Raw genomic sequence first — 8,814 nt, forward strand, 5'->3', positions numbered from 1 at the left:
CAACTAGGCAGCAAAGCTCCATAAAAGCTTCTCTGGGCATTGTCTTAATAATTTCAATAAGACATTATCTTTTAGGCATGGCATTTTACCAAGTTTGTGACTCATACAACTGTCATCAAATTTTTCTCTGTTTTATATCTACTTTAGCTTAGCAAATTGTGACATAGTTGTTCTGGCAAAAGAAATTTCAAAAAGCTTATAAAAGGACTTGGAGTCTTCTCCAGCTTCAAACAATTCTGTCAAAATCTGATTTGATGTGTGCCACACAAATGAAATTGCTCTTTGAATTATAACAAATGACTTTTAAAATTAGGTGGGAGAAGGTTTGAACAGAAAATTGTATTCAACTGGTCATGTAAGAGCTCATCAGTGATTTAAATGACAATGTTTGTTGCTTGCATACTTGCTGGAGGTGTTCTTTAAAAATATCCATGTGTCCTTGATGCCATGGGACTCCTCTATACTGCTTTCCTTTTAGAGCCTGTGCATTTTTGCTTATCAAGACACTACGGAAACCAACAAAAGACCTAGAGGATCCAGAGTGTCAACAAAAAAAAGGAGCTTTAGACTTCCTTAGCAGACCATCAGGGATTTGCCTATTGGTATCTGAATCAATCAATATCACTTTTGATCCTTGCGACATTTATGTTATTATTGTATATCTCTTTTCTGTAAATTCATCACTCAAGTGTCCAATTCTTTCTTTATCACTTTATTTTTGGTAAATGTTGGCTACTTTAGGGAATGTTAGGTATAGTAGTAAGGTAGTCATAGAAATTATAATGATGTGTGTGTCCTTTTCAGATTATTACAAATCTGCCTCCCCCCAAATAGATTTAAGATCCAGGAAGGCAGGGATCTTGTCTTTTTTGGTTATTGTTGCAATTTCAGCATCTAGAACAGTGTCTGGTTCATAGAGGATGCTTAATAAGTATTTGTTGAATAAAAGTTCAATTATTATTTCAAGAGCTACACTCAAATGTATAGACACAATTAATTGATATCTATAACTGTATCTCAAGATAAATAGAAATAGAAAAAAAAAATCATGTAGCCTGTCTTTTTAATCTTGCTGAACTTAAAGAACATTAAAAAAAAATAGAGAAGCTAGTCAACACATGCTTTTAAAAACATGTTCACTTACATCCAATATGTTACCTTTCTTAGTAATCTTTAATAAGTCATTCATAGCTTAATCTAACTGGTTTAGCCACATATTACATTACAATACACTTTTCCCCAACTCATTCTGAGGATTATCTTAGAGCCAAATCTTTCCTGTCGCTGGTTGTACACGTCTAAATCTTATCTCAGGTCTATTTGGGAAGAAGGGCCCTCCACTACCAGTAGTGGGTTACTTAAAACAAATTATTTTCAGAATTCTCTGTTTCATAGCATTAACTGAAGTAGACCTTAATATTACAATGGGAAAACGAAAGGCACCAAAAGTACCTGTGACATATTTTATTCCCACTTACATCCCTACTGCTAATCACAAAGACATTTTCTATCTATTCTTCTCTCAAAAAAGATCACTATCTTCTCCCTTCTCAAAGCAATCTCTACTTGCAATTAGTTAATAGTGGTTAGCAATATCCTGGCAGCTTATAATTTCTACTGTTTGTCATGGATGCACACTGCTTTCTTAAATGATATTTATTTCCGTAGAACAATCCACCTTGGACAGAAATCTGAAATATCAGTGATCTTACTGCTTTCCTTCCTTCCTCACTTTGCACCAGCCACCTCATTGCTGTCCCCTAGAACATCCCAGGAACATTTAGGTCTTCCCTTTGTAAAATGTGAGATAAAACAGGGTCACCTATGCCAAGAATTTTAAAATGTAGCCATGAGGCCATTAAAGAAGTGAACCTTACACATATCTTCACCAGGTGGAACCATGAACTTTTGAACTAGGCCAAACCACAAATATTCCAAGGACTCTGCAAGAACACATGCAGCTTGTCATGGTAAGGGACTTTTACCTCACTTTAGTGATAGCCTTAGCACTTAATCACGTTTACTCAAGACTAGCTTCAATTAAAATTCTTTGTAATGCAAACTTCCCTTCTTTGTCTTTAAAAGCCCCTGACTTTTTTTTTAACATCTTCATTGGAGTATAATTGCTTTACACTGGTGTGTGATTTTCTGCATTATAACAACGTGAATCAGCTATACATATACATATATCTCCATATCTCCTCCCTCTTGTATCTGCCTCACACCCTCCCTATCTCACCCCTCTAGGTGGTCATGAAGCACCGAGATGGTCTCCCTGTACAAAGTGGCTGCTTCCAACTAGTTATCTATCTTACATTTAATAGTATATAAATGTCTATGTCACTCTTTCACGTCATCCCAGCTTACCATTACCCATCCCCTTGTCCTCAAGTCCATGTTCTACATCTACATCTTTATTCCTGTCCTGCTTCAAGGTTCTTCAGAATCTTTTTTTTTAGATTCCATATATATGTGTTAGCATATGGTATTTGTTTTTCTCTTTCTGACTTACTTCACTCTGTATGACAGACTCTAGGTCCATCCACCTCTCTGCAAATAACTCAATTTTGTTTCTTTTTATCATGGAGCAATATTCTATTGTATATATGTGCCACACCTTCTTTATCCATTAATCTGTTGATGGACACTTAGGTTGCTTCCATATCCTGGCTATTGTAAATAGAGCCACAATGAACATTGTGACACATGACTCTTTTTTTTGTTTTGTTTTGTTTTGCTTTGTTTGTTTTTTTGCCGTATGCAGGACTCTCACTTCCGTGGCCTCTCCCATTGTGGAGCACAGGCTCCAGATGCACAGGCTCAGTGTCCATGGCTCACGGGCCTAGTTGCTCTGTGGCATGTGGGATCTTCCCAGACCGGGGCACAAACCCATGTCCCCTGCATCGGCAGGTGGACTCTCAACCACTGCGCCACCAGGGAAGCCCCCCACATGACTTTTTTGGAATAATAGTTTTCTCAGGGTGTATGGCCAGTTGTGAGTTTGCTGGGTTGTATGGTAGTTCTATTTTTAGTTTTTTAAGGAACCTCCATATTGTTTTCCATAGTCGCTGTATCAATTCTCATTCCCACCAACAGTGCAAGAGGGTTCCCTTTTCTCCACACCCTCTCCAGAAATCATTGTTTCTAGATTTTTTTGGAGATGGCCATTCTGACTGGTGTAAGGTGATACCTCATGGTAGTTTTGAATTGCATTTCTCTAATGATTAGTGATGTTGAATATTGCTTCTTGTGTTTGTTGGCAATCTGTATATTGTTTTTGGAGAAATGTCTATTTAGGTCTTCTGCCCATTTTTGGATTGGGTTGTTTGTTTTTTTGATATTGAGCTGTATGAACTTCCTGTATATTTTGGATATTAATCCTTTGTCAGTTGCTTCATTTGCAAATATTTTCTTCCATTCTGAGAGTTGCATTTTCATCTTGTTTATGGTTTCCTTTGCTGTGCAAAAGCTTTTAAGTTTCCTTAGGTCCAATTTGTTTATTTTTGCTTTTATTTCCATTTCTCTAGGAGGTAGGTCAAAAAGTATCTTGCTGTGATTTATGTCATAAAGTTTTCTGCCTACGTTTGCCTCTACGAGTTTGATAGTGTCTGGACTTACATTTAGGTCTTTAATCCATTTTGAGTTTATTTTTGTATATGGTGTTTGGGAGTGTTCTAATTTCATTCTTTTACATGTAGCTGTCCAGTTTTCCCAGCACCACTATTGAAGGAGCTGTCTTTCCTCCATTGTATATTCTTGCCTTCTTTATCAAAATTAAGGTGACCATATGTGTGTGGGTTTATCTCTCAGCTTTCTATCTTGTTCCAGTGATCTATATCTCTGTTTTTGTGCCCCTACCATACTGTCTTGATTGCTGTATCTTTGTAGTATATTCTGAAGTCAGGGAGCCTGATTCCTCTAGCTTAGGTTTTCTTTCTCAAGATCACTTTGGCTATAGAGGTCTTTTGTGTTTCCATACAAATCGTGATTTTATTTTTGGTGCTGTTCTAGTTCTGTGAAAAGTGCCATTGGTAGTTTGATAAGGATTTCATTGAATCTGTAGATGGCTTTGTGTAGTATATTCATTTTCACAATGTTGATTCTTCCAATCCAAGAACATGGTATATCTCTCCATCTGTTTGTATCATCTGTAATTCCTTTCATCAGTGTCTTATAGTTTTCTGAATACAGGTCTTTTGTCTCCTCAGGTAGGTTCTCCTAAGTATTTTATTTTCTTTTTTTGCAATGGTAAATGAGAGTGTTTCCTTAATTTCTCTTTCAGATTTTTCATCATTAGTGTATTGGAATGCAAGAGATTTCTGTGCATTAATTTTAAATCTTGTTAATTTACCAAATTCATTGATTAGCTATAGTAGTTTTCTGGTAGCATCTTTAGGATTCTCTATATATAATATTATGTCATCTGCAAACAGTCACCGTTTTACTTCTTCTTTTCCAATTTGGATTCCTTTTATTTCTTTTCCTTCTCTGATTGCTGTGGCTAAAACTTCCAAAACTATGTTGAATAATAGTGGTGAGGGTGGGAAACCTTGTTTTGTTCCTGGTCTTAGTGGAAATGATTTCAGTTTTTTACCACTGAGGATGATGGCCTACTTTCTGGAGGGTTTTTTCTTTTTTATCATAAATCAGTGATGAATTTTGTCAACAGCTTTCTCTGCATCTATTGAGATGGTCATATAGTTTTCCTCTTTCAATTTGGTAATATGGTTTATCACATTGATTGATTTGTGTATATTAAATAATCTTTGCATTCCTAGCATAAACACCATTTGATCATGGTGTATGATCCCTTTAATGTGCTGTTGGATTCTGTTTCCTAGTATTTTCTTGAAGATTTTTGCATTTATGTTCATCAGTGATATTGGTCTGTATTTTTCTTTTTTTGTGGCATCTTTGTCTGGTTTTGGTATGAGGGTGATGGTGGCCTTGTAGAGTGAGTTTGGGAGTGTTTCTCCCTCTTCTATATTTTGGAAGATTTTGAGAAGGGTATGTGTTAGCTGTTCTCTAAATTTTTGGTAGAATTTACCTGTGAATCCATCTGGTCCTGGTTAAAAGCCGCTGACTTTTAATCCCTAGTAAGACACTGTTTGGATTGCTACCCATATTTGTGTGTCCTGCATTGCAATTCCTTAATTGCAAATAAATTCTGTTTGCTTGATTATTGCCTTCTAGGTTTATGTAGGTTGACAAACATGGAGTCAGGAGTAGGACTTGAAGCGATCTCATTGCTTCATAATGGGTGTTTCCTGGAATTGGGTGTGGTAGCCATCGAGCCTTTTGTACTCACTGTTTTCTTGAAACTACCATCTCGACTGTGAGTCCTCCTAGGCTTAAACCTCCTTTCTTTTGGCTGAGGTCTCAGTCACTGGCTTTCTTTGGGGTCAGGTGGGCAGTGGAACTGTGAGATGATTATTTCAAATTGCCAGCTCATGGCTAGGCCACTGGAGGGGTTTTCCTACTACTGAATGCTCTTATTTATTGGTGTGCTTCTTTAATTATGGGATTGTCCTCTTCTAAGTTCCACTGAGAGTGTTATCCTCCTTTGGGGACCAGAACTGGTTTTATGCTTAAAAACTATGTCTACCTTCATCTTGTACACTTCTATCTTGATGTACTAATAACATAAAAGATCATTTAAATTTACAGTGGCCACAGTGGGACTCTCTGGAAGTCTCTAAACTTATTTTTCTGTGCAATAAACTTGAAAACTATGGCACTAAGCAAATTGAATAGGACAGTTACTTTACTTGGTACTTAGAGGCCCCTAAATGAGTCCAAGACTTCGAAATCTGTTCCCTCCAAGATGCAAATTCTAAACTTTCTGAAAAGATTGCTCAATTACAAAAGACTTTAACTCTTCTTGGTCCCCCCCTCCTGCTCCTCAAGTCTGCCCCCAATATTTCCCTCTTTATCCTTCCCTTCCTAACTCTCCCTTTCTCCCAAGGACCCTGGGGTTCCCCTTGAACCTCCAGCCTCAACCTCTCCCATTTAGCCAGTTCAAATTCATCCCTTTAAATTGAAGTCCAATAATGAAGGCACCCTTTTAAATGTAACATACACACCTTGGACTAAGGCAGAATTGTGAGCTATAACCAAAGAATCTCCCAAGGTTATTGAGAATCCTCACCATTTCTCAGAGGAAGTTAACATTGTCTTTTCCTGATTTTATCAATTAGTCCCCAAGCTACTGGGAGGGAGGAGGTCAGACCCAACATTGGATGACTAAAGACGCCTGGAGTCATCCTTTAGAGGATCTTTAATGGATCATGCCAGCTAACAAATCTAAAGCCTAAGAAAGAGAGAGAAAAAAAAAACTTATATGAAGCCATCCCTCGGACCTTCCCAAAACCTATTGATTCGAATCAAATCCAAGCATGCATTCAAAGGACTGATGAACTTATGCATGATTATTACAACAGAGTTGAAATTGTTTTTAAGGAAAACTCTGGACTCACTTTAGTCACAGAATCCACTAAGGTGGTCTTCAAACCCATATTCATAAATGTCCTAGATGAAGATCTCACAATTCTAGTAAAGTGAGTACAACTTAATTGAGAAACCAGAGCAGCTCCTGATTTGGTTAATCTGGCAAACCAATTGGCCTGGGCTATTCAAAATTCAAATAAACACAAGGCCACTAAAATCATGAATTTACAATTTCAACAGCTATCACCTTCCTCTCAGAGGCATCAATAAACTAAATCAAAGCCTTCAAACTCTAAAAGTGCTTTCCATTTTTGTGAGAAACCTGGTCATTGTAAAAAGGAGTGCCTTAATCTAAAACACTTTAAAAATTCTCCCACGTTAAGCCTTCAGATCCTGTTATGTACTGAGGCTGCTCCAAGGACAAACAGGGTTTTTTTCTGATTATTTCCATTAATTATCTGGGTGAAACATTCTTCATGATTGGAAATGATCTTATTACCATCTTAACTGGTACTTGAGCCACACTTTCCATGCTGAACCACACCACCTTCAAACAATCATTTCCTCAGAGTACTGAGAAAATTCAAATGGTGGGAGTATCTAATAAACCCTTTATAGCTTAAGAGTCCCTTCTCTTACCTTTCCAATTGGGCCCCCCCCCAGAACAACCATTCCTTCTTATTGGTCATTTCTGCTCCTGTCAATTTACTGGGATGAAACATTTTAGGAAAAAAAAGAGAAAATAATATATATATACATACATATATCGCGCTGCCATTGTTTTTTTCAAAAGGGAGAAATTATCCTTAAAATTTATTTAACTCCCTCAACAACTGATGGCATTCCAAGCTCCTCAACCTTATTAGCAGGTTTTGCACTTACTAGCTTGGAAGCTTGGAAGATAACATAAATGTAAAACACCTCAAAGAAGTCCCTGAGAAACTCTGGGCAATGTCCACAATTGACATTGGGTGGATTCATTCATCTCTCCCAATTGGAATTCAAATTGACCTTGATATGCCTTTTCCTAAAGTTAAAAAACATCCTTTAAAACCTGAGGCCTTAGCAGGAATTAAAACAATCATAGAGGAATATAAGACACAAAACCTCATAGTTTCTTGCTCTAGCCCTTGTGATACACCCATTCTCTCTATTAAGAAACCTCATGGAAGAGGATGGAGATTTGTTCAAGATTTGAGGACTATTAAAAACAGTTTCATCCCTTGTCATCCAGTTGTCCTTAATCCTCATACTCCTTTATGGTAATACCAATAGAGAATAAATTTTTTCACTGCAATAGACCACTGTAGCATCCTTTTCACAGATCCTAATAGCAGATTTAGCAGATGTCATTTTTCCACATGAGTCGATCCTCTTACAGTATGTTGATGAACTTCTCTGCTCCTCTTCCAAGGAAGCAAATGAGTAAGAGAGCATCCATCTCCTCAAGCTGTTAACAACTAAAGGTCAGAAAGTCTCTAAATAGAAATTACAACTTATTCAAATGCAGGTCAAATACCAAGGACACCTGATCTTAGATCAAAGACTCCTTTTAGACTCTAATAAGATACAAAATGTCTCAAATTTCCCTTGGCCAAAGACAAAAAAATAAAAAATCTTTGAGGATTTTGGGGTCTGGCCAGGTACTGTAAGAACTGGATACCTAAATTTTCCTTAATTGCCTAGCCTCTATACTTTGCTCAAAGCTGAAAGACCAGATCCCTTAAATTGGGAAGAAAATACTTTTATGACTTTCTAGAAACTAAAAAGTAGACTTCTCAGTTCCCTTGCTTTATAACATCCTAATAATCAGCTTGGCGTTTCCCTCTTAGTGTACAAAAGGAAGGAGAAGGCCTTAGGAGTGCTTACTAAAATGAATAGAGGTCAACACTGCTTCCTTGCCTATTATACTCAACAATCAGACACTGTAACCTGAGGTCTTCTTCCATGAGTGAGAGTTATTTTAGCAGCAGCAGTCCTTACAAAGTCAACTGAGGAAATAGTCATCATTCATGTTCCCCATTCAGTAGAAACCTTGCTCGATTCTCATCCCACTCAACATCTTTCTGTAAGCTGTCTTACCTCTTCTGAAATGTTACTAACTTCTCCGCATATAACCCTTTCCCACTACAACAACCTCAACCCTGCAAAGCCTTCACCATTTACCTGATGATGAAACTTCTCATGACTGTTTGTCCCTCACTGATCACTTATTAATTTCTAGAGCTGAATTACAGTAAACCTCTATTGTTATTGCTGAGATTTCATGGTTTACTGAGGTTTTTTATTTGAAAAGTGACAAAGGAAAACACCGATCAGATATACAATCACCTCCTCCTTTGAAATAATTGAGACAGCTCTGCTGAA

The sequence above is a fragment of the Lipotes vexillifer genome, unplaced genomic scaffold, assembly GCF_000442215.2.
Source record: "Lipotes vexillifer unplaced genomic scaffold, Lipotes_vexillifer_v1.1 scaffold267, whole genome shotgun sequence".
Classification (NCBI taxonomy): domain Eukaryota; kingdom Metazoa; phylum Chordata; class Mammalia; order Artiodactyla; family Lipotidae; genus Lipotes; species Lipotes vexillifer.